At 40.4% G+C, this 25,626-nt stretch overlaps 1 long non-coding RNA gene across 5 annotated transcripts in view; it reads right to left on the bottom strand.

Annotated features, from left to right (window-relative positions):
• Positions 1-2,315: 2,315 nt before the first annotated feature.
• Positions 2,316-25,626, bottom strand: part of LOC138043669 (uncharacterized) — a 60,722-nt gene continuing 37,411 nt past the window's right edge. For all 5 annotated transcript variants that reach the window (XR_011131304.1, XR_011131303.1, XR_011131305.1 and 2 more), the window contains 2 exons: positions 18,856-18,910; positions 2,316-2,464 (listed from right to left, as the gene is read on the bottom strand). This is a non-coding gene — a long non-coding RNA (uncharacterized lncRNA). The remainder of the gene's footprint in view (positions 2,465-18,855; positions 18,911-25,626) is intronic.

Genomic DNA, 25,626 nt, shown 5'->3' with positions numbered 1-25,626 from the left:
AAAAAAGCGAGGCAAATCCGAGGCGAAATCGAAAAAAACTTGATGAGAAACTGATGCGATGTTGTGTAATACCTTGGTTGTCCAGGACAGATCGCAGGCTCATCACAAAAAAATTTCTTGCCTTTTCGCGTACTTCTAAAAAGTCGCGAATTGATCCATACTTTCCAGAAAAAAAGTTTTTTTTCTATTTTTGGCTTTATTCAAAGAGTAATTTCGCATTACGGTTGAAAAACATTTTTTAAGTTAGTAACGCTTAACGCCCCCCCCCCCCCCCCCACAATCATTTACCATATAAGGTCAAACCAAGGTATATGAGCTGATAACCGAGATTGAGTGAACCAATCAGAGCACGACGAAATGCATTATACGAGGTTGAGAATTTAATCAGACTATATGTTAAACCATCGAATAAGAGCTTTATTATTCCACTATAGAACAAAGGTGTCCTTATCTTGCTTCAATTGTATTTGGTAATAGTGTTCTGAAACAATGCATCATCTGTCCTTCAGGGCGCTTGCGAACGATTGTAAAACGGCACAAAAGCCCAGCCAAAATGTCCGTTATTTGATTGTATAAAGGGAAATGACGAGAGACAAGCCGATGACAAGCCATAAATTCCTCGGGCGTTGTATCGCTGTTGGAAAAAACAATTTCGTTCATCGAAAAACTCCAGTTCCGTCCGTATTTGCTCTGTTCGTGGACAGTCTAATACCGTCTCATATTTTCGCGCGTTCTCTTGACCAAATATGGTAACTGACGTAATATAGTGGAATAATAAAGACATGTAATGTCCATGGATGAAAATAAGTTTGTCTTGTCCGGAAGGGCAACTGAAATCGCGAAAAATTTTCAGTACGTGTGTACTGTCTTTAATGTGTGATGGCAAAGATTTGACGATAGGCGTCATAATCCTGTCTAAGTAGCTAGAAATGAGTTCGGTGGAGCAACTACAGGCAGACACGATAGGGCGCCGGACCTGGGTTGTTAGGTTGTGAATTTTAGGCAAGAAGTAAATGCACGAAGTTCTAGGAGTGCTGATGATGAGATTAGGGGCAGTGTGTAGTGTTGACTATGTAGTGCTGACTCCGATTTTTCCAGCAAATCAGAGGAGACGTGCCAGTTCTTCGAAAAACGTGGCTATCCGGTCTCTGTGGTCAAAGCGGGCCATCATCGCGCCCAACAATTTGATCGACAGTCATCACTAGAACGACAGAATTCCATTCACCCTCACTTTCCATCCTCATAATCACGCAGTTAAAAGTATCATTGTTAATAATTTTAAATTACTCCAAAATGATCCCGAGACTGTTAGAATCTTTTTCGCAACCTCCACTTATTTCATTCAAACGCGACAAAAACGTAGGCAACTTTTTAGTTAGAAGCGCGCTCAAAAACTAACGAGCAACCCAGCACTTTCAAATGTGCGCGCTCACGATGCAAAACTTGTCTTTTCATTGTTAACACTACAAGATATCGGGACCTAAGCGATATGTTAAGATCACCGATCGTTTCACATGTACCTCCGCAAATGTCATTTATTGCATAACCTGTACGTTAGGCAATAAATTATACATCGGTTAGACAGGTAGACGACTAGGCGACCGATTCCGCGAACACCTTCGTGATGTTGAGAAGAATGACAAGGGTGCATCTAAGCCAGTCGCTCGTCATTTTAATCTCCCTGACCACTCCAAAAAACACACGGCTATCTGCGGCCTTTTCCTACATTTAAGTACGACGGAAAGCCGCAAGAATCTGGAACAAAAATTTATCTTCCAAATCGGCGTCCTTAATCCTCACGGTATTAACGAACGCTTTTCATTTAACTAATATATTCCTATTTTTCACGTTGCCATGTTACCACCAATAGCGTAGCTCCTACTCCACTATAAAAACTACACGAAACCCACAATTCTCGATTCGCTTTGACGAAGGGCTAACGCTCGAACCGTCAGCTTTTAGAATCTCTGTACGGTGGCCAATTTACATTATCAGCTCCGTTGATAAAACCAAATTTTTGTATACGACTTTTTTCAAGATTACTCAAACGCAATCCGTTTGAATCTTGTCCATTTGTGTCCATCCACGCTTCTCTTTCCTATTGCTGTATTTTTTTGAAATGTTGTTCCACAGTTTTAAGTGGTTATTGCAATGTTTCATTCTACTTTTTGGGCATTTCAGGCGTCATAAAATTACATCATTTTGCCTTTGCGTGACATAGCCCCTTTAAGACTCAAGAAAATAAACAAATTGTCTGTCAGACGAAGGAATGTTACATTTTAAAAACACCAACTGATTCAGGTTACAAACCTGTGAGGATAAGAAACGCAATAACAGAGTATATCCCAACGCCAACATAAGCCCAGCTTGGTTCAATAGACACAGTGGATCCACTATTTGCTCCCTGACTTCGATTCACTGTAGAATTCTCCATTGAAATGCTGTCTTCTATTCAGCAACAGCACTAAGTGAAAATAACAAACTACTGTAAGTGGCATGCAGGGCCAAATTATTTGATTGCATTCACGTGATAGAGCGGTTTTCAATTGAGTATCGAAAGTAATTAGATAATTACTTTGGTTTATGATTACTTCACTCAAGTGATTGGTTCAAAGTTCTCGCGCCATTTTTTCAACCAATCAGAAGTGAAACCAAAACCAATCGTGGCTCACGCGTGCACATTTTCCCGCGCTTTGTGTCGGCTACCTGTAATTACTTCTAGTTTTTATTGGTTTGCCGGATTGTCTCAGTCCTTTTTGATTGGCCAAAGTAATTACTTTGGTTTTGGTTTTACGACACTCTATTGAAACTCGCTCTAAGACGACCATGTTGATGCCAAAACAATAGAAAACTGAATGTAGCTCAAGTTTTGCATCATGATAAGAGAGTCAAAGACGTTTTCGCTCTTGTTCTTTCCACGATCACCGTGACGTCAGGTGCCGCCTTGACGTCCGGTGCAATCAAAGAATAGGTCCAAACATTGAACACAAAGCAGAAAACATATGAAAGATTAAAGTGAGGATACGAAGAGAGTCCTTATAAGAAAGCAACTTGAGATGCTGGACGAAATCCCGATAAAAATCCAAGCTTCATACTTTGGGTATTTCCGGGAAATGAATGGGTATTCTTTCCTGTCATAAACACTCAATTTTGAGGGTCGTGAAGGGGTAAAATGGGAGCTGGGATTTGCCTTTTTAAGAGGCTGGGAAATGGGATTTTGTACACTGGGACTGGGATTCATGAAACAAAACAATAGAAAAATGGGAATGGGATTTCAATTTGAGCAACACAGGCTCGGATTGTGGGGACATGAGCTGGGATTTGAAAAAAAACAATTTGCTGGGAAATGGGATTAGGACCCCCCCCACCCCCCCACCCCCTTCACGACCCTCCCTTCACGACCCTCAATTTTGTTAGATAATTTTAATGACGTACATGTAATAATATACCTTTTGTTCTTTAGTCTTAGTTGTTCTCACAATAAACTTTCATTTTTGCTTGTATATTTGTTTTAACGAAAAGATTAATAATATTTTAAAAAATACACAAAAAATTGTGGCATTATCCTGCTGATTAAAACGAGGGTCAGGATGGAATTTCATCACAAGAAAGAACCATGGAAAGTAATGAATTGCATTGCATTTCTTCTTCACTGCTTTGATCACAAAAGGCAATAATACTACCAATATCACAATCATCCTTGTAACTGACAATACCATCATCACTTCTACTCTTTTGTTTTGAATATTTCTTTGTCCCCTTTGCAACATCAGGGCTGCGATTCGGCATACAAGTAGAAACGAAGTTCTCATTGCAACCGCGAAATACATATCAAGAAAAATTAGTTGTTTGCATCATAGTCTACCGTCATAGTCTCAAGCCGGCAGATCACGACACAAAGGCAAAGTAGACCCTTCTTGCATAGATGTGCCTCTTGCAAATTTTGTTTTTCCTCTGTCCTTGCGTAGGCCAGTTTCCAGTACTTAGGCTAAAGGTCAGGTGGATTAGATTGCCCTGAACTCTTTTTTATCTATAAACACAGTTAATTTGTTCCCACTTTTCCAGCTCAGGATTTGTATTGGTAATCACTTGATTTGGAGCGCACTTTGGAATGAATAAGCACGAGTAACGTTTTTCAAAGACGAACAAAATTGCACGAGCCCTGCGTCTCGTGCAATTTGTAGTCTGAGAAAACAAATTGCACGTGACAAATCATGCGATTTCTCATTAATAATATACAGGAAAAAAATTGAGATGGTTAAAGGGACTATGCTATGCCACGCAAAATTATGTAATTTCATGACACCCAAAATACCCAAAAAGCATAATGAAACATTGCAATAACCATTAAAATCGTTGAAACAAAACATAAAAGAAATACAACAAAAGAGAAAAGAAGCATGGATGGACACAAACGGACAAGATTGAAAAGGATCGCATTGGGGTAATCTTGAAAAAAAGTCGGCCCAATGTTTCTCAAGTTTATGGCAAATCGCCTGAAAAAAGGTTGTTTTCACTCACTCCGAACCATCTTGTTTGTTTTATAGCGATAATTTTATCAGTAAAGGATTCTACATTACCATTTTCAAGTTTTAAACACATTGACCAATAAGAAATGATTCGTTGATTACTTCTTTTTGCACTGAATTACCTCTTTCCTGCACTATTTGACTTGTAAACTGCAGTTCTCTTAGCCAATCAGAATGGAGTAAATTTTTCACGTGTCTTAACTACTCCAAGGATAATTAGCTTCCCTTTTATAGTCCTATACCTATCAACAAGATATGTAATATAATACATTGGCATATGACAGTTTGCAATGGACAAATCGGATAAGCTGTAAAGTGCAACCCTATCCCTTCAATAAATGCCACTAAGAGAGATTTTACTCTGTCTAAGGCCAAACGATTAAATTATGCGTCATTGGGGAACCACACCGGTGCGAATTAAACGGTTGACAAGAACACCAGCTCACTCAAATGTCTTCTTCAGTCCTTTTCCTCCCACTTCCAAAGCAAAAAGAATTTACTCCCCAATGGGGATCCCTTTAGGTGCGAAAGGGATAAACTATGGCCCGTTTCTAACACCGCCTTCTCGGGCTGAAGATTGTCTGTTAAGGATAACCGGTTATGGCATTCGTAAAAACCAATAGCTACCAATGCGATTATGTTTACTTTTTTTTGGACACGAACACTTATCAGAATAAATATCAATCAGCCGCAAGAAGCGAGGCAACCCGCACGAAAAAACTTTTTTACCTTTGAGCAGTTTTTCCACGTTCTCAAAACATCTGGAACGCTTCGGAGACAGTAACGAGACTGCGAGGACAAGTACTGGCCAGTTTGGGTTGCCGGTGACATTTCCGCTATCTCACGCACAACTCTTGGTCAGCCAATTCAAGTATTTCTTTCTTCGAGAGAGAAATAATCGCAGAGTTTTGAACGGATTGCAATTCTCACTTGTTATTAGCTTAAAGAGCCGATTCAACAGAAAATTTGCTATATGTGCATCATAATCATTAATGACTCATTAATTTTTTAAAAACAAACATTGGCTATCGCATTTACTCGGCAACACTCAAAGCAACTTGGCATGTCGCTATCATATCTTTCGTACACGCGACATCGACCTTGTAGAACGTGTTGTTCGCCCGACGGACATTTGAGAAGCCACGGCAAAACGTCGATATCAGTAACTAGTTTCTCCTTTCGTTCGCAAAAATTTGCAAGATGAATATAATTGAAGAACTACACCATGATTGGAACCAATGAAACCGGATTTTTTGGCATTTTTTACTTAAAATGCCTACTTTTAGCATGGTTGGCACATATTCTCTTTGGCGGTTTCCAAGCCACCATTTAAGAGAATTTGACAACCCAGCTTAATTGGTTCTTTTCCGATGAGGAAACGAAAAAATGAAAAACCAAAAATACCTTCAGGCGCCATCAGGAAATAGTGCTTCAATTGACGTGATCCTAGCCATGTTTTAAACAAATGAAAATAATACGTATTGCTTTACTCGGTAACACTCAAAGCAACTTGGCATATCGCTAAAATATCTTTCGTACACGCGACATTGACCTTGTAGAACTTGTTGAACTGTTGTTCGCGCAACGGACATTTAAGAAGCCACGGCTAAACGTCAGTGTCTAGTTTCTCCTTTCGTTCGCAAAAATTTGCATGATGAATATAATTGAAGAACCACATGATGATTGGAACCAATGAAACCGGATTTTTTGACATTTTTTATTTAAAATGCCAACTTATAGCATGGTTGGCACATATTCTCTTTGGCGGTTTCCAGGCCACCATTTAAGAGCATTTGATAACCCAGCTTAATTGGTTCTTTTCCGATGAGGAAAACAAAAAATGAAAACCAAAATACCCTCAGGTGCCATCAGGAAATAGCGCTTTCATTGACGGGATCCTAGCCATGTCTTAAACAAATGAAAATAATTTTTCAAAAGTACAGCTGAAGCCCTCAGGCTTCAGACTTTTCAAAAGTTTGAAAAACACTTACATCACATTAGCTTGTCTTCAAAACCGACATATCGTTGGTAGCTTTTGGAATCTGTTTGGATGATGCGTGCATGGTTCAGGGGCACCCAACGAGAATATAGATCAAATCCACTTAAACATAGCATTGTGAAACGTTTTTTGGTATTTAACGGTAAATATGGGCATATTTTTGTCCCCTAAAAATGTTTCATCTGTTCGGATTTCCTAGCTGAAAGTCTAGTGATCCGAAAATTATAGGGATCAAAATTTACATTTTCGAAAATTTCAGCCAGAAAAAAGGCTCCCGAAAATTCTAGGTGACCTTTTTAGGGTACAAATCCGTTAAAAATAAGCATTTGTACCAGTTTTTAGATGTTCGAAAATCCTAGGACAGGTAGGCAAGCAAGAAAATTTTACAGCAAATGTTCCGAAAATTCTAGATCTCAAAGCGTCTTCCGAACAGATATTTACCGAAAATTGACGTTGGGTGCCCCTGATGGTTAGGTTAAACTTTCCGATTAATACTATAAATTTACAGACCGATTTCACGTAATTCAATTACCAGATTAACGTTCCATGCACATTGTTGATTTAGTTGAACGATATTTTGGAACGTTTACTGAGTATATCTCAAGTTGGATAACTTTGTGTAAACACGAAGTTTTCGTTCGCGTGATGGATAATGGCCAATATATTTTATATAGAACTGATGTATCAGTAAAAATATCATATACGTGGCCGATACGAAATGAAAGTTCGAGAGATAAGCCAGTTAGATAAGCATTTAAAGGGCAGTGTCACGCTATTTTAGTCAAACTTCAAAGCACTAACAGACGTCTTTGCATCAATGAAGACCAAAAAATAATGCTGTCATTTTGTTACCAGTTTCCATGATTGAAGTGCACTGAAGCTATTCTTTTTTATTTGCGGCCAAGGATTGAGAGGATGGAAATGGATTGAAACTTGAAAAAAATGGACAATTTGTAGACGCTGTCTTCAGAAAGTCGCCAAAATTAAATACGAATAGCTCTTTGTGCCATAAATATATTTCATATCCCCTCAGTAGCTGGTAAGGAATGTTGAACGAGTGAGCATAAGTAACATGACAGTGCCCCTTTAAGCAGTTGCAAGCAAGCGTGGAAAAATCCAGGCTTGGACGGGACTTGAACCAAGTCAGCTGGGAACTGGTCAATCGCTAGTTGAAGTTATATCCCGTTTTCCGGCGATTTCTCGTGGAAGCAGTCTAAATTTCCGTATCCTCATCGGAAAAGGCCGAGAAACAAGCTGGGATGTCAAATGCTGTAAAATGTTTGCCTTGAAAGCGCCAAAGAGAATGTGATGCCAACCATGTTATATACCGCCTTTAGAAAGTTATAACTGCTACAAAATCCCGTTTCATTGGTTCCATTCATCTCAGTGTAGTTTCTTAAGATTTTTGCAAACCGAAAGGAGAAATTGCTAGTCACCGATATCGACGTCCTTGGTGTAGCTTCTTAAATGTCTGTGTAAAAATGATAATTATTTCATCTGCATGCCAAGTTGCTTTGAATATTAAAAGCAAAAGCGATTGCCAACTCAGTTTCAATTTATATATAAATTTGATGATAGTAATGATTATGGAACATATGCAGAAAATACCCCGGAAGCTGCAGTATGTGCGTTCTACATTGAAATGATGAAAATGCGCGGTTCGGAGAAGACGTAAGCACATGGCGAGCAATGAATTTATTTTTCTCCACATCAGACTAAATTATTCTTGAGTAAGCAGTTGACATTTTACACATTGAACAAACTGGAATAACTGCGCAGATATAACAATAATAACGCGGAGTTTAATTTTTGAACAACATTCTGGCGCAATGGAAAATGTAACCGAGTTAATGGAACATGGCCAAATGCGGGTTGCCCAGCTTTGCGCTCAAACTGCTTTCAACACTTTTAAGAAACGATTGAGTCTACAACAATGTATCACCAAGCAGCTATGTTATGGTTTCAACGGCAATGGCACTGTTTTTCACGAAAACAGCAATCATTGTTTGACAAAATGCGCTCAATATTGTGGCATAACAGGTTACCATGGCAAAAACCGATTCATATAAAAACACCCTATTATGATATTTTGTCCTAAAATGCATATATCTCAAAAACGAGCTCAGTCACTTCGATATTCTTATTACTAGAAAATAATGAGCATGCTAAATCGAAACACTTAGTAAAGTTTAAAACAATTATCTGGAGCTGATTCAGAGTTTCCTTCACCTTGGCCTTTCTGTTGCTATATAGTGCTCTATTCTTGGGCTGCATGTGACGTCACAAAAACATAAAATACAAAACTAAAGAGCCCGCTTTTGAGTTTTTATCTTGATCAGCTACAAGAGGTTTTAAAAATGTATCTGTTTGCATGTTTTCAGCTCGGTACCGTGCTTCGTTTCGAAAATAGAGCAGTTTGAATTTCAGAGTTTTTCAAAGTGTGTGACAAGTTGACGGCTTTCGAAAAACATGCCAGTTGCATAAAAACATCGATTTCCCGCGTGTTTTTGTGGCCTAAACAGCCAATATACTAGGAGACGTGTCTATACGAATGTTTGCTAGCTCATTATACAGCAGAAAGTGTTAAAGACAACCAAACTAAATTCCAGATGTTTCTACAGATTTCCAGCCGCCCTGTTGGTGTACTTGAGCAGTACATCAACATGGCGCCTCCATACTAAACTATACAAATTTGAGTAAAAAATTTCGCCGAATAACTCAAGTACGGAATATCGCACAACCCTGAGACTTGGACCCGTTGTTTATTTATTCCTCTTCTATAACATTTCCATTTCTTGACTCAGTCTCTTCAATGATAAGCGATTTATCTTTTCACTTGCGTGACGTGCAACCCAAGAATTACGCCACCGTGACAATAATGAGTGCAACCTGAAGAGCAAAAAGGGCAACTTCATATTGTACTAAGACATTGTCCAGATGCGAAGTAAAAAGGGTTGTAGAGCTAATCCTTGTTAGCATCACCCAACTAATGGACTAATGCAAATCCTGCATTTTAATTGGCTGCGCTACTGGAGGACTATTAGAAACAGAGTAGCGAAAAGCGTGACGCTTTCTTTCGTTTTATTCCCAAATAAACATTTCTTCAACTTGCATTTGCTAACTTTATTACTGCCTTTATGTCCGACTAACTGGGTGATACTAAAACAATTAGAGCCTGAGTTTGACAACTTTTTCCAGTTGGCGCCAAGGGAAAAATACGGCTTTCAAATTCATTGCTATTGCGACTTCTCCTTAGACTTCGCTAATGTATTTGAATTTACGCACAGACACTGAATCTATCGCTCACGCGTCCAGACGTCTCTTCTCGGGGAGGATACCCGAACTTGAGTGAGCGGCGGAAATGGAGCCTTTTCATGCAGTCGCCGTTGCTTATTAGTAACGACGGCAACGTCACAAAAGAAATAGGTACGCAATGCGTATATGTGTGGGCTTTGCTGCTTCCTGCAAAGGTTAACCACACTGGCATCGCATCCCCTCCGCCTTACCCTGATACTCCTTCCCTACTTCGTACATTGTACTCTTCATCTATCCATCAAAATGCTTCTATGTAAACTGTGAACTCCTCATATATTGGTTTGTTTCCAGCTTTCCAGCTGCAAATCGTGGACATAAGTCACCAAAAACAAAAGGCAACAAGATGGCCGCAACTTCTTTTTAACGCGCTAGTACCCAAGCCTCCGCAAACTCTTACAGAGCACGTGACTACTTTCGTACCGACAGAGCCCTCTGTTGCCAACTTAGTGTGGCAAAGCCCACGCAAAAAAAGGTTAAAAGAAGGAAAAGAAAGTAGTTCTGCACGTGCGGCACGCCGGTATTTTAGAAAATTTCTTTTGCCGTACCGTTCAAACCAAATATGCAACGAAAATATTAAATGGGTTTTTGACAAATGTTGTATAATGTTGTTTGATTGAATGAAACCTTCACGTTCTATCTTTACTTTAAAACCGTTCGTACCAAAACGTTTATGGGACAGTTCTCCTGTATTGTACAATGTGCTAAACAAGACGGAATAATCGATCACGGGAGCGATAAGTTATACTTTGAATTAGCGTTTTCATTGCCGTAACTGCTGTCGTTGCTTTAACCCCTCAAAAACGTGAAATGACGTAATAAAGGCTTTGATGACAACGTGAGTAAACGACAGTCGATGTTTATTCTATTTAAATACCTCAACGGCGTTCGTTTCGATCGTGTTCCAGTTATTTCGCCACAACAGTGTAAAACGCGAACAAGATGGAATAATCGCAGAAAAGTCAGCGAATCAGTGATTAGTTTAATGCTGTTGGCGTTGCCCCTGCAGTTTCGATACTTATGGTCCTTAATCTGAATTTAAGAGGCTAGAAACTCGTCGTCCGTCAGGTGCAAAAAGATGCATAAAGATCCTTCGTTGAAAAGATTCAAAAGGTCATGTCAAGCGTTTTTTTCCCAATTGGATTTGATTTCGTTTTGACGAAAAGCGCATGTCCCTTCAAGTATCTACGATTTTCATTATTTCCAGTTTACCTTATCCAATTGATCAAACAACCCTTGAAACAACTATGACTTAAAAACCATAGCTACAATAATTGCCTTACCACTATCGATCAGTCAAGAAAGCGCGCAAAATCCACTTTCAAAGTGACTGCTGTCTTCGAAACTTTTGAACCGTCAGAAAGAAGTTTTGATATATAGATCAGGGATATCATAAACAGCACTTTAAAAAAATTTGATTTTTCAAAAACACTCAAGACATGCGATCTGCAACCACAGGACTCAATCTTAATACCTGAGCTAAGAGAAGCTCCCTTTGTGAGAAACTCATTTGATAACATTCCAAATGCACCCTTTTTATCTTGCGAAGGCCGAACTCTAAACGGTTAAGAATAGTCATTTTCACAAGATATCTTATTACCATTTAAGGTTTAACACAATTTAAATGCGTTTACATTAAGGTGGCAGTTGCAACAAGCACTTAAACAAGCCTTAATGGTAAAGACCTGTAAAGGTGGATAAATTTGCGTTAGTCTCGAAATAAGTCAAGCAACTATTTAATATAGTGGGAACTCTAAGATGTGGCAATTTTGGGATAAAACGTAGCAAAGAGAAGTCTTAACAGTTCCAATTTTGAAGTCCGAGTCTTTAAATACTTTTTGTTTTCCTTTGAATGTTAGGGTTTTTTTTTTTGCTTCCCTGAGATGTATACGATAATGCTTGTTATTGTAATAATCGAACTTTTAAAGGAAAGTTCTAGTGCAGATGTTCAGGATATCAATAACCTTCAAGCGACACTTGTCTCAGCTTTGTCAGCTTTGAGCATGACGTCTTAATGGAATATGTTTCAAAAAGCATTACACGAATACAAAAGAAAGTTTGAGAATTAGACCTGGCCCAGTTTAACGAAAAACAGGCAGATCGCTTTTTACGTCTATCTGAATATGAAGGCAAATCGGGAATAAAGGCAAATCAGAAATAACGGACCTTTAACGAAAGCAGCGGGCGTCGATTAGCTTCTTAGAGTTCGATTGCCGAAATGGCAAAAATATCGGCCTAAGGCATCATTTGATTATCATAATCCGTACTTTGTCATTCTTCAGTTATGTTACCCGCAGGTTTAAACTCCTCACGCAACCTTGCCTCAAGAAACTTATAGGGGCTAGTGAGGAGAATTTGCTCAAGTTGTTGACGTATTTTTGTTACCTGTATCGGCTCTCCTTACTGGTTAACTTTTTCTGTTTTCCCTTCAATTCGTTGTTATAAAGGGATATGGCCCAAGGTCAAATAATGGAGCTAAGACAGGCCCAGCAAGCTGCCGTGTAAAGAATAAGAGAATATATCATGCAGTGTAAAAGAACTAAGAGAGAGAATATGAAATAACTGCGGCGGGGAAAAAAGAAGTTGAGATTCTGAAATTCATAAGGAACAAATCCACGAATCTGAAAAGCACAGGAAAAAGGCAGACATAAGGAACCCACGTTCTTTGATTGGACATTGCCGCCTCTCATGGCGTAGGATTTATCATGCATCCTGACACAGAAAAAAGGTGCTAGGGACAGCCCCCATTAAAAAAAAATCATCATAAAGATACGAATGAATTGTGAAGAGGAAATACCAACTTCCATCATATTCTATGAAACTTTTAATAATGCAAATTCAGAAATCGAAAAGGAAAAATAATTCCTTTAAATAAGAACCTTTCAGACTTTTTTGTCTTGTGTTAGAGACATAAATGAACTCATCATGGATCACGCAGATTAGCATGGGAAACTTAATTATCTCAACCCACATGATGGTCACCAGCAAACTCAAATGACCTCATCCCCAGGGCTTCTCGTAGCTCTCCCGTCGACTGGAGCCACCATGTTGAAGGCCGAGAAGACGCTGGGGATGACGTTGGAAGTGTAAATCACAAACACCTTATTCCAAGTCAAACACAGCCCAACACAGACGTGGTACAAATGGAAAGATCTTGATTAGTATCCTCACAGAAATATCTCTATACGCTTTCATGCAGTTAAGAAGATACAACTTCGAACTACTGCACGTGCCTCTCGACACATTCAGCCGTCACTAAGAGCTATAGGTGTGGCAAAATATCATGCCGCGCACCGCGCACCGGTGGCTCAGTTGGTTGAGCACCGGGCTGTCACGCGGGAGGTCGTGAGTTCAACTCCGGCCGGACCAACACTCAGGGTCTTTAAATAACTGAGGAGAAAGTGCTGCCTTTGTAATTACATCTGCAAATGGTTAGACTCTCTAGTCTTCTCGGATAAGGACGATAAGCCGGAGGTCCCGTCTCACAACTCTTCAATGCAATGTTTATAATCCTGTGGGACGTAAAAGAACCCGCACACTTGTCGCAAAGAGTAGGGCATGTAGTTCCCGGTGTTGTGGTCTGTCTTCTGTGGTGTATCATGGTTGGGAGGGTAAATGCTCGGAGATATTAGCTACACCAAGCTACTCTAAAATCCGAAGGTAAATAAAGATATATGATGATATGCCGTTCCACCACAGTAGCTCCAGACGTAAACAAGCGGAACAAAAGACCTTTTCTCCCGCGAATCTGTTGCTTGAACGCGAATTCGCTCAAGAAGAAAATCAATGAGCTTGCCGCTTTTATGGCTGTTAACAAAGTCCACCTGGCAGCCGTCATTGAGTCATGGTTTGGTGACGACAATGAGGACGCCCAGGTGTCGATTGGTGGTTGTGTGGTCCATCGCAAGGACAGGATGCAATGTCGTGGCGGAGGTGTCTGTGTCTACGTCTCGGATCAGCTTCCAGCAAAGCGCTGCCTGGATCTAGGACACCCTGGGTTGGAGTGTATGTGGCTATGGATTCGACCACCGCGTTTACCTCGGCCAGTGTCAACTATAGCTGTGTGCGTCGTGTATAGTCCACCTGACAAGAGCGCGCGCAAGAGCAAAGGGATCTGTGTGAATATCTCGTGGCAACCTCTGACTCAATAAGATCCAGATATCCTGATTGTGAAGTTATCATACTAGGCGATTTCAATCATCTAAATATAGATGATTTAGTTGGGGGTAGCGATCTTAAACAGGTTGTAAACCGTCCAACGACACGCGATTCTATCCTGGCCTACATAACAACGCAACGAACTTGCAGAGTTTTAATGAGTCACCCGACATTTTTGCTCCTCTTGGGACGTCTGATCATAACTCAATTATGTGGACGCCCAAAGATAGTTATAACTCACACAACAAAGAGCTAATAAAAAAGCGTCAGCAGGCATTCCATTCTGGTAACACTCAGATGTGGCGCATTTACAGGCGGAAAGTCCTGAAGGAGGTCAGCGACAGAAAGAAGAACTTCTACGCGGATGATGTCCGCCAGTGGTGGCGCAAAATCAACACAATGTCTGGGCGCTCTAAAAGCTCCTCCCAGTTCACTCTTGAACGCGACGGTGTGGTACTGTCGGAGAGTGAACTTGCAGAGTGTTTGAATCACTACTTTGCAAATGTGGCGCGTGACATTCCACCACTATAGGCATGTCATCTCTCCCAGCATATTTCCCACCGAATGAGAGAGTGCCTTGGTGCACCCTCATGAAGTTTGTAAAAAGCTCCTGAGCATACAGCCCAATAAGGCCACGAGTCATGACAAAATACCACCTCGAATCACCAAAGAACTTATGAACTAGCTGAACCAGTTACAACTATTTTTTACTTCATCTCTCTCTGCTGGAGTCGTCCCGAGTATATAAAAGGAATCTAACATAACTCCCATCCCGAAGGTAAAGTAGCCTCAAAATGAAGGGAATATCCGACCTATTTCCCCAACACCTATTCCATCTAAAGTCCTGGAAGACTTTGTGGTCACCTGGATGATCGAGGATGTTGGTAAGTATAATTATGCTCGCCAGTTTGGTAGCCTCGAAGGATCTTCCACCACCTATTGCCTACTCGACCTAATTCACAATTGGCTCTCTGAGCTAGAGAATCCTGGCTGCTATCTAAGGGCTTGTTTCTTGGAATTCAGCAAGGCCTTTGACAGGATCAGCCATACTATAGTGATCACCAAGCTTATACAGTTGGGAGTACGTCGCTCTATAATTCCATGGATATGTAGTTTTCTAACAGAGCGGAGGCAATGCGTCAAGCTCGGTCAGAGTACCTCTCAATCGCTCCCTGTTAACGCTGGGGTCCCTCAAAGGACTAAACTCCGCCCCATATTGTTTGTCTTCATGATAAACGATCTAAAATTGACACATCCGCGCTGTTCGTACCTGAAGTATGTCGATGACGTGACTATCACAGAAGTTGTACCGGCGCGTGCGACCTCAACGCTTCAATCTGAGCTTGACGCACTCGATTCCTGGGCTGATAAAAAAACATTGGCCATTTTCACCGCCATATTGAACATTTTCCAAAAGCTCTAGCTTTGAATGGCAGTGCACTTGAAACCGTCGAAGCCTACAAAGTTCATGTCAACGAAATAGTAGGCAAGGCCTCCAAACGACTACGTATTTTACGAGTGCTAAAGCGCAGTGGCACACCTCCACATGATCTCCTTCGAGTTCACATTGCACTTATTAGGTCTGGAGTACTGTTGCCCTGTGTGGCATTCTCCTCTTTATGTCCACCTCTCAGAAAGAATCGAGAAAGTGCAAAAAACGTGCGTTACGCATCATTTTTCCTGCCTCCCACTACGAAGACGCTTTGAACCTGTCCGGCTGCACGACTCTGTGCGCACGACGTGACGTCTTGTGTGCGAAAACGAAACGATTGAAAGGATCACGTCCGCTCCCTACGCTTTAACGATAGGCCATCGCTGATGAAATGTAAAACACAGCGCTTTAAGAAAAGCTTCTTCCCCTACATGGTCCCTTATATAAAGCTCATGGTCTCTAGCTGGATATTTCCCAACATTATTATTATTTATCTGTAGTAAACTTTTTATCACATCGAAATTGTAGGCTGTAAATTCAGAGTAATTTAAAAATGTAAAATATGTAAATTCAAAGTAATTTTAAAATGTAATGCCGAGTCTCCATCAAGTTGACAAATTATAATTTTACTAGGTTTATTCTTATGTAATGTAATAACGCAATTCGCTTCATGCGCGACGTGTTATAATAAATTGCTATTATTATTATTATTATTATTGTTTTTTATTATGAATTTTCCTTTTCTGCTCTAAATCAAGCGCCGTTGCGACCAGTGTCATTTTTTAGGAACTATCACCCCCTTGTCATATCAAAAATACTGAAATAGTCACGAAGCGATTAAAATAACGCCAATTTATATTTTGAGATGACGTTTCGTTGCCATCGCCGTTGTCGTTCCTTAAGCTCACTAATATCATTTGTCAAAAGAGGAAAAAATATTGTGCTGCACGTGCGACGCACATTTTAGGTCGTACAATGTATTTCTGCCGTACTCTGCTTGACAACCACGTGAAATCACCAAATTTGAGGTTTTGTCGACAACGTGAGCATGCAGCATGCAAAGGGCGGTTTTCAATTTCTATTTTTACCCTGAAACCGCTCGTACCAATTTATTTTTGGGGTACTTCGCCTACACTGTGCGACATGAACGAGATGGACTTACCATAGAGCAAAGTTATATGAATTTGAGGTGACATTTTCGTGGACGTCGCCGTAGAAGATCTGGATAAATCGCGAAATTATTTTGAAGATTTGCTTCAAAGGACGTCGCCGCCGACGCACTACTTACTTACCCTACTTAATCTCATTACAAATGCTAATTTTTTGAGATTGAGATTAGCAAAAGAAACTTCCATAACAAAAAATAACATCGCTTGAAAACGATACGAAAGTGGTTTAGGAAGTGACGATTTTTTCACTCGCACGAAAACACAGGTCTGAACAAGTTCTTGGGTCTCTGATTCCTAATTACTCGAGAAATCAATAAAAAAGATCTATTAAACAATATCGAAGACCATTTCATTGACAGCTCAAGCGCGGGGTTTTCGAAGGGAAAACCCGCGCAAACTACAGAGAACAAACAACAAGTCTGCTTACCACTTGGAAGAGTGCAAGGTAGCCATGTTGAATTTTGTCAACATTCAAGTCAACGAGTTTCTTTGGCGTTCTTTAAGTTTGCATTTGTACGGAAAGAAGGCGGAACATGATTTCAAAAAATCGTGTAAAAGAAGGATTTTTAAAAAAACGCAACAGCGGACAGATGTGGCGGTGTCTTAAAAGTTAAAATTATTTTAAGAAATTACTTTCAGCCAATTAAGTACAATTTCCTTTAGGGAGTGAGACAATCTATCAGGAAAGGATAAACGCCGCAGGCGTGTATACTAAAATCATAAATATTCCTTTCATTTATATGACTAAGAAAATAAATAAAGGCACAAAAGTTTTGGCTCAATCACTAAAAGTTGTAAATTTTCATTTCAATTCTCAGAAATTCGACTGGTAAAACTGCTGCATCAAGTAAAAAGAGCGCTTTTTAGTTGGCCCTAAAATCCACATTTTTAATGCCCCGTTCTGTCAGTATTTTAGGCTTTTAAATACTCTGATGCGATCACTTATTAAAGCTTGCGTTGTCATAATAAGTTTACATAAAAGAAACGTTGGCAGTACTTTCACAAATAACTAAATATTTTACCTAGTTTTCAGCTTCATGTCTACCGACAGCTGTGTCAGAACCCTCCAGCTATTTACAAAATATGATCTGAATGCGAAGAAATTGACCTTTTCAAACTATTCTTTATGGCCATTACCATGACGCAAAAATTATGTCAACAAATTTATAATACCACCTGAAAGTAATATCATTCATAGGTCTCTATCTTGCAACAATAAAATCTTCTATTTTTTTCTTGTATAATTTGTCATCTCTCTCTGTTTAGCGCATCTGCGACGATTTGTTCAAATCCATTCTGTGTTGCTTAACCGAATTATTATCAGAAATAAACTCTCCCTCGCTTTCTAAAAAAAGATGTCTCTTGAATGTATACAAATATATCATCTCATTCAGCTTTTGAGTCAGCATAACTTAACGCCTGTTTGTTCAAGCCCGGCCTACAAATTTACGACATCATTCCACTGGTAGGAACGCCGCTTCGCTCTGTACCGCAGCTGGCCAGGTTTTGGGATTTATAGACAGAATCAACATTTGCAACTATATACCTCGAAAAGCATCTCACAAGCAACACTGACACGTAATTACAGCTTCGTATGCATTGTCCCAAGCACCTTGGGTGACTTGGGTGGTTGTATTCAAAGGCCAAAACAGTTAAAGAGCTAACCGGCGAAACCACGCAATCAACACCACGGGGAGGGTGTATTTTCAGGAATTTGGTTCAGGCAGCGGTGTTGTGAAAACTACTGGCATTCGGCCAAAGACTTAAATGACACAGACAGATGTTGGCATGGAAATGAGTGTCTCCTCGGAAAAACGGTAAAGAATGACAAGGTCTTCTCAGTAGTTTCAATTTTTTGACCGCCCTAAAATAGTTTCACAATAAGAGAAACGGGAAAACTACGCACCTTAAATCAATTAAATATAGAATACCTTTCTCTTATGTATCGCTCCAATAAGCGCAAGCCTCCTCTGCGGAAGCCTTTTCGAAAAGTTTAAATAGATTAGAAATAAAAGAAAGAAAGGACACAATTTCATTTTTGCGTTGAAAGAATCGTCCATCCAATCTCGTTTTGACTATAAACATAAAAACACAGACATCGAGCAAATATAATTTTGTGTACGGATCAGCAACTACTATACTAGCGAACACGACAGCTGTCCGTTAACAATTTATTAACGGACCAGCTCGTGCTCAAGTCTTAATTGTGCAACGAAAGAAAGATACTTTAAGATCATTTCAATGAGACGAGCCTACCTTCCGTCGAAGTCTGGAACAAGTACAGTGTTTCCTTCAAACGTCAAGTAGCAAGCTAAAACAAAGCGGCAAGACTGATCAACACTTCAAAAATTAATGTATTGTTTTAAGTAGTTGCATAATAAGGAATGTGATTGGCGTTTGTATGAGAACAGAGATAACCTACATTTGAGAGGTAAAGAATAATTAAGCTGACAAACCCACAAACTCTCTGCAAGGCTGGAGGTGATGGATTTTTTCATGGACTGGAGAGAAACGTGAAAAGTATTGTACCTTTCGTTTTTGCGCCCAACTGGATTCTTAAATTCAGTCAAACTGATTTGGATACAAACGCTTTGTATTGCTTCCAACATTGTATGGTCATAGTCGGATGATCGAAGACAAATAAACAACAAATCCCCGTGGATTTAAACCATTCGCAACAGATGAATAAAGGGCGCCTGCATAAAATTATACGTTTGGTCTTCTTCCAAACATAACTTCATCGCTCTTTGGTCTCCAATTTCGAGATCATGACTAAAACACCACACGAGTACATACGGGTAACATACGAGTAACATACGAGTAACATACGGAACATACGGATACATACGACTGACATACGACTGACATACGAGTAACATACGAGTAACATACGGATACATACGATCAACATACGGATACATACGAATACATACGAGTAATACGAATGTTTTTCTCATAAAGGAAGCTCTAATTATAAGCCTTGCAAGCATTTTTCATGTCAGCAAACACGTACCCGGCTCAGTTTGAGGAAGGGGGGGTGGTGTTGATAGACCCTCCAAGGTTTTCGTTAAATTTAGTCACAGCAAAATAAATTCACAAGGAGTGCAAAACCCTTAAGGCGGCGAAAGACGAGATACAAAAACCCTCAACTTGTGGCGCAACATTGTTTCGTTGCAAGTTCTGGTCGATGTTTCGCGTTTTTCACTTTGCGTGATCAACTTGACCCGCAAGAAAAACATTTGTTGCGGGTTGAAGAAATGCAGGGCGCTGAGTGGTTGATTTCCTAGTACAAGAGCACATTTGTTGCGCGACAAGTTGTGAGCTTGATGAAAAACGAGCAACAAAGCCAAAATTTGTTGCTCAGAGTAGATCTGCGCTCTACTTTTCGCAATAACTTTCTTCAACCCGCAACAAATGTTTTTGTTGCGCGACAAGTTGATCATGCAAGGTGAAAAACGGGAGAAATCGACCCAAACTTGCAAAGAAATAATGTTTCGCGCCAAGTTTAGGGTTTTTGTATCTCGTATTTCGCCGCCTTTAGCTTGCGCAACAAGATGACAGTATATTTTGGATGTTGCTCTCGTAGATGATTATGACTGTCAGGCCAGTTTACATTTAAGACACGTAAGGAAGTCAGAGCAGGTCTGTCATAATCTTTTACCCCATTTAAGCTTTCTGGCTTGATTTTGCACTGATTTTTTGCACTGATTTATCATAGGCAACTTAAGCTGAAATAGTGAAATCAAGATGGCGGATCTGATGACGTCACACGACATAAGCGACATCCAAAATATATTGTCATCTTGTAGCGCAAGCTAAGGGTTTTGCACTCCATGTGAATTTATTTTACTGTGACTAAATTTAACGAAAGCCTTGGGGGGTTGATCAACTCCCCCTCCCTCCCCCCTCAAACTGAGCCGGGTACGTGTTTGCTGACGTGAAAAATGCCTGCAAGGCCTATAATTAGAGCTTCCTTTATGAGAAAAACATTCGTATTACTCGTATGTATTCGTATGTATCCGTATGTTAGTCGTATGTATCCGTATGTTACTCGTATGTTAGTCGTATGTTAGTCGTATGTTAGTCGTATGTATTCGTATGTATCCGTATGTTCAGTATGTTACTCGTATGTTACTATGTTACCCGTATGTACTCGTGTGGTGTTTTAGTCATGATCCAATTTCGAACCCATCAGATGATTTACTACAAATTTCGATTATAAAAACCCTGAAGATTAGAAAGGATTTCAGATAACAATAATAATAACAATCATCTCCACTGTCGCATACAGAAACATTCGTTAATTCAACAGTTGTATCCTCTTTCGGTCCCTTAACTTGTCCGTCTTAACCCAAGCAAAGCCGACATTTGAGATTAATTAATGCAGCTAACTATTTCGTCAGCCAACAGCTCAAACACACGAACAGAAACAGAAATTATTCAATCACATGCAGGAAACAGTCAATCAAGATATTTGAGGAAATAATCTCATACCTAGTAAACCCTCTTTCGATAGTGGACGCCAAATGAAATGTTATATATATGTTTTTCTATCCTCCCCATGACGTGCACAATGTTCCAAAATGAGGGCAGTAGGTCTCAAGCCACCTCCCCAACAGTTCTTTTGTTCCGTGATCACCGACGCGTCGCGCAACCAGACAGAGAATAGAGACATTTAGCATCGCGTATTTTTCAGAAAACGGGCAAACGGAAAACCTGTGAGTGTCACGTGATATGACCTTGAGGTCGAGTTTGTAATTTGTGGTTCAAGTTCTGACGACTGGATGCCCTTCTTGCGGTAAGTGATTTACCGCAGCGTTTTTCACCTTAAAAATTCCAGAGGAAGTCACGTCTTTAAAGCTATAAGTTATGTTTTTTTTTTTTAATAGAGACCTTTAGCAACGGGTTTTTCGCGAACCGCGAACCGCGAACCCCGGGAAATCACGTGATCTTGTCCTTGCCGTCACGTTTTCGGTTTCAACTTCACAATACCATTTTTGCGGTAAGTGATTTACGGCAGCGTTTTATAGCCAGAAATCAATCAGACCTCCCGTGCGACCATGTCAGTCATGTTGTTACATCTGTTTGCTATCTATTGGGAACAATTTTGAAGGTCAAATATAAGTTTTGCGAAAACTTGAGCTGTTTGATTTAAGAGCAGTTGTAGCAATGAAAAATCCAAGATGGCGGCGCCGATGTGCATAACAGGAACGGCTTGCTAAAGTTCAAAGTTAGAGCTAACCTCTAACGGCAAACGACTAACCACAAACCGCGGTTTGCGGTTTGCGGTATATCCCGAAAACGTCGGTGCTAAAGGTCTCTAATGCTTTAACTCTTGAATGAACACATTTTTGCTGATCAGTTGCACATCCCTGAGGACGCTGTTTCGCTTGAATTAAAACATTTAAAGTAAAACAATAAGTCAACAGGGCGCGTTTTTTCTTGCCAAATGCTGAAACTCATGCTTAAGTCTATTTCTGCCACTGCGGCAAGCGGCAAACCGCTAACGGCTGACCGCGGTTCGAAGTTTGCGGTCGACTTTGAACACACGATACTGAATGTCCCTATTTAGTATCGCGCTTACGTGAAACGTGAAACGGCAAACGCGAAACGTTGGGCTGGTGCTTGTCATAAAAAGCATGAAAATTATGTTATCCTAAGTCGTTTCTCTCTTTACAAGATACCTGCTGCTAACACGCAAGAAATGAGCTCGTATCAAAGGGCAATAATAATCCGACCTTTGCACAGCTCTTCCAACATTGTTGTGGCTACGCACGCGCATTACATATGGTCTTATGTTGAAAACAAAATGGCAGCCGAATTTTCTAAGTTTACAAAGTCTTATGGGTCGTATCCTTCCCATAATACACTGCATGTCTTTACATTGTTGGGACTTGTTTAGTCCGTTTGCACGGAGCTTTATTAGCAAATACAAATCAATGACAAATCGGCCGCCATTTACGAAAGTGGTCTAGATCGGGGGCCCGTTTCTCGAAAGTCCCGAAACTTTACGGGCTATTTTCGGGAGTGACAATTTCCTTTGTATCTCAAGAACGGAGAGGATTTAAGTCGTCAAACTTCACGGACTTCTTTCTTTTAGATAGCTTGAAAACGTGTTAAAAGATCAGCTTTTCAAAGCAAGCGGTTGGCACTTTCACAAATGGATTTTCGGGCCCGAATCGTTTTCGGGACTTTCGCGAAACGGGCCCTTGGCCCCAGTTGTTCGAAGGGTGGGAAGTGCTATCCATTGTATAACTCTCTATCCATTAGATAACTCAATTGGTTTGGCTAGTGTTCATCCACTGTATAGGATAGCGCTATCCACCTTTTGAACAACCGAGGCCTGTTGTATAAGAGACTGCTCTGTATTTCGGCAGTGTATTTTGGGATGACACCTTCGCTGTAATTGCTCTTGTCATCGGATGGAGAAGGTCACACCTGCGACAAGGTACTGATGTTTGTTGATGATCCCATCACAGTCTCATTAAAATTGAATCTTCGGCTACGCGAACATTTCGAAAGCAGGCCAAGTTCCACACAAAAGTGCGATATTGAAGTTTGTTCAAGCCCGGCCTACAAATTTACGACATCATTCCACTGGTAGGAACGCCGCTTCGCTCTGTACCGCAGCTGGCCAGGTTTAGGGATTTATAGACAGAATCAACATTTGAAACTATATACCTCGAAAAGCATCTCACAAGCAACACTAACACGTAATTACAGCTTTGTATGCATGGTCCCAAGCACCTTGGGTGACTTGGGTGGTTGTATTCAAAGGCCAAAACAGTTAAACAGCTAACCGGCGAAAACACGGAATCAACGCTACAGCGAAGATGTCTTTTCAGGAATTTGGTTCAGGCAGCGGTGTTGTGAAAACTACTGGCATTCGGCCAAAGACTTAAATGACATAGACAGATGTTGGCATGGAAATGAGTGTCTCCTCGGGAAAAACGGTAAAGAATGACAAGGTCTTCTCAGTAGCTTCAACTTTTGACCGCCCTAAAATAGTTTCACAATAAGAGAATCGGGAAAGCTACGCACCTTAAATCAATTAAATATAGAATACCTTTCCCTTATGTATCGCTCCAATAAGCGGAAGCCTTCTCTGCGGAAGCCTTTTTGAAAAGTTTAAATAGATAAGAAATAAAAAGAAAGGACACAATTTCATTTTTGCGTTGAAAGAATCGTCCATCCAATCACAAGATCACTGTTTCATTGATTTAAATCCGCACAAAACACCAATTAATTATGCCAACAACAACACAACGGGAATACAAAGTTATGCAAAAAATAATAATAAATGAAAACGGGCAAAAATAGGTACGCATTATGTACATATAGGTAGTGCCATGAAGGAAGTGGTACCGGCTATTCTTGTCGAGTTGACAAAGCGCTATATTACCTATCTGTGTCGACTCAGCTTCTTTTTTTGAGGGGATTTTGATAAAAGTTTAGTTGTGTTATGGTTGAAAACGGGTGCAATTTAATCCTCTCACTTTCAATAGGGTATTGAATGGATCAGTATAGAGCTGTTGTTCATCATTTTTAAAGCAGTGTTGTTGTCACGCTCGAGTATCTTTAGAGGCGAATACAACATGGAAAGTAGTGTTGTATCGAAAGTAGGAATAGAAACTGAACGTGGCTATTGTATGGGGAGCATTGAATGACCTGGAGATGTGTCGAAAGTCTACTTTCGCGTCTGAAAAAAGAAAAAAAAAAGAATACGTAATGCACTTAAATTTAGTAAAAAGAACTTGTCTGCAGAAATTAAGCAGACTACCCGTCAGAAGGCCATGGTTGTCAACAAGAGCGAACGAGAAACTACTAAAACCAAAAGGTTAGCCATTGTTTCACGGTGCCAAGTCAAAAAGGCACAGCTGTAAACGAGTGGTGTTTGTAAGTCTGTAGTCAAACTTTTACCTCAGTACTGTTAAAGAACGTCAGTGCCTGACGCGGTTATCAACAGCAAGCAATTGGATGAGTGACCATCTAGAAATAGCTATATTATTGCTCACCAAGTTAAGGCCCGTGCAAACGCTCGCAACAACACGCAACATTGTTGGGCCCAACAATGTTGTCTCTTGTTGCGCGATGTTAGCCGATGTGTGCAAACGCTCGCAACAAGTCACAACATGTTGGGTAGTTAGATGAAAATACAAAGGACCCTGGGACGTTTCCCATCTCAGACGCCATGTTGATTTCTTGTTCGCATGTATTTGTGTGGATAAGTGGCATGTAGTGCGCGTGCGCCGGCGCAACATTGTTGGATGTGCTGTGCAAACGCACGCAACATTGTTGGACCACGCTTCGATGACCGCGAAACAATAGAAATGTTGGCACTTGTTGGCTCCGAAGTTTGACTTCCAACAAGTCGCAACAACACGCACCAACACACAACATGGTGTGCAAACGCTCGCAACATGTTGGGCTCAACAATGTTGCAAGCGTTTGCACAGGCCTTTACGCCAGGTTGAATTCGGTTAGTTCCCGGATAACTGATGCAATACCTATATTCTAACAAAATCCAAGCGAAGCGTTTCTTAAAGAGATATAAATAAGTATTTGGACGACCCTAAAGGCGACTTCATAATCCAAATGCACTTCGAGACATTATGCAAAATAATGAAAGTTCGATCCATCATAATGCCGTGGAATTGCAATCAACAACGAACTGCAACAAAGATCACCTTGAGCGTCGCCTAAAATTCCGAGAGACATCTCTTTCCTTTCTTTGTAATTGTATTTTTGCTGCACAAGGAAATGACAGAATGTATGGAAAAATATCACATTTTGTCGAAACCGGCGAAAAGTGACTTTGATGATCGAGTCCTTGCGTGTGCGAAACAAAGATTGAATAAAAGGGGTTCAGGGATGGCGCAGTGGTAAAAGCACTCGCCTCCCACCAATGTGGCCCGGGTTCGATTCCCAGACTCGGCGTCATATGTGGGTTGAGTTTGTTGGTTCTCCACTCTGCACCGAGAGGGTTTTCTCCGGGTACTCCGGTTTTGCCCTCTCCTCAAAAACTAA

This window comes from Montipora capricornis, chromosome 3 (assembly GCF_036669925.1).
Source record: "Montipora capricornis isolate CH-2021 chromosome 3, ASM3666992v2, whole genome shotgun sequence".
NCBI classification, from domain to species: Eukaryota; Metazoa; Cnidaria; class Anthozoa; order Scleractinia; family Acroporidae; genus Montipora; species Montipora capricornis.
The sequence above is the reverse complement of the archived record's forward strand: the minus strand, read 5'-3'. Positions and strand labels throughout refer to the sequence as shown.